This window comes from Bos indicus x Bos taurus, chromosome 8 (genome assembly GCF_003369695.1).
Source record: "Bos indicus x Bos taurus breed Angus x Brahman F1 hybrid chromosome 8, Bos_hybrid_MaternalHap_v2.0, whole genome shotgun sequence".
NCBI lineage: Eukaryota > Metazoa > Chordata > Mammalia > Artiodactyla > Bovidae > Bos > Bos indicus x Bos taurus.
This window is the reverse complement of record NC_040083.1, coordinates 10,244,352-10,245,730: the sequence shown is the minus strand read 5'-3', so window position 1 is coordinate 10,245,730 and position 1,379 is coordinate 10,244,352. Positions and strand designations below refer to the sequence as shown.

The 1,379-nt window shown below is 49.4% G+C and overlaps 1 pseudogene; it reads left to right on the top strand.

Moving 5' to 3' along the window:
* Window positions 1-223: 223 nt before the first annotated feature.
* LOC113897778 lies at window positions 224-869 on the top strand (annotated as a pseudogene).
* Window positions 870-1,379: the final 510 nt, after the last annotated feature.

Sequence of the window (1,379 nt, the reverse complement as noted above, 5' to 3'; positions counted from 1 at the left end):
AGATGAGAGGCTTTTTCCTTTGAGAGAGACAAGTCCTGGGTGGGTGGAAGGTCGAGGAGGTCATGGTGGGAGCCCAGTCCTGCCTGCCTGCTTCCTCCTGCAGCTCCCACGACTGAGATTTGCCAGTGATTGTTTTAAGAGCTTCTAAATCTGCCTCCAGGCTTATCTGTTAGAACCGAATGAAGAATAGAGCTCTTTTCCAGTTATTGCGGCGTGGGGAACCATGAGCAGCAAAGTCTCCCCCGACACCCTCTACGAGGTGGTGCAGGAAGTCCTGCACGGGAACCAGCACAAGCGCTGGAAGTTCTTGGAGACGGTGGAGCTTCAGACCAGCCTGAAGAACTCAGACCCTCAAAGGACAAACACTTCCTGGGCCCCGTCAGGCTTAAGTCCACTCCCTGCCCCAAGTTCTCTGTGTGTGTCCGGGGGAACCAGCAGCATCGTGATGAGGCCAAGGCTGTGGATATCCCCCACATGGACATCGAGGTGCTGAAGAAACTCAACAAGAAGAAGCTGATCAAGAAGCTGGCCAAGAAATATGATGCCTTTTTAGCTTCAGAGTCTCTGATCAAGCAGGTCTGACGAATCCTGGGCCCAGGCCTGAACAAGGCCGGCAGGTTCCCTTCCTTGCTGACCCACAATGAGAACTTGGTGGCCAAAGTTGATGAAGTCCACGATCAAGTTCCAGATGAAGAAGGTGCTATGTCTGGCAGTGGGCTGTTGGCCACATGAAGATAACAGATGATGAGTTTGTGTACAACATCCACTTAGCTGTCAACTCCCTCGTGTCATTGCTCAAGAAAAATTGGCAGAACGTCAGGGCCTTGTACATTAAAAGCACCATGGGCAAGCCCCAGTGTCTGTACTAACACACAACTTAATAAACCATACTCAACCATCAAAAAGAAAAAAAGATTAGATATATGTATATGTATGGAGAAGGAAACGGCAACCCACTTCAGTATTCTTGCCTGGAGAATTCCATGGACAGAGGAGCCTGGTGGGCTGCCGTCTATGGGGTTGCACAGAGTCGGACACAACTGAAGCGACTTAGCAGCAGCAGCATACGTGAATCACTGCTGTACACCAGAAACTAACACAACATTCTTAATCAACTATACTCCAACGTGGGCTTCCCAGGGGGTGCTGTAGTAAAGGATCCACCCGCCAAGGCAGGAGAGTAGGGTTCAATCCCCCGGGCAGGAAGATCCCCTGGAGGAGGAAATGGCAACCGATTGCAGTATTCTTGCCTGGAAAAAAATTCCTATAGACAGAGGAGCCTGGTGGGCTACAGTCCATGGGGTCATGAAGAGTTGAACACAACTGAAGCAATTTAGCACATACTCCAATATGAAATTAAAATTAAAAAAAAAAATGAA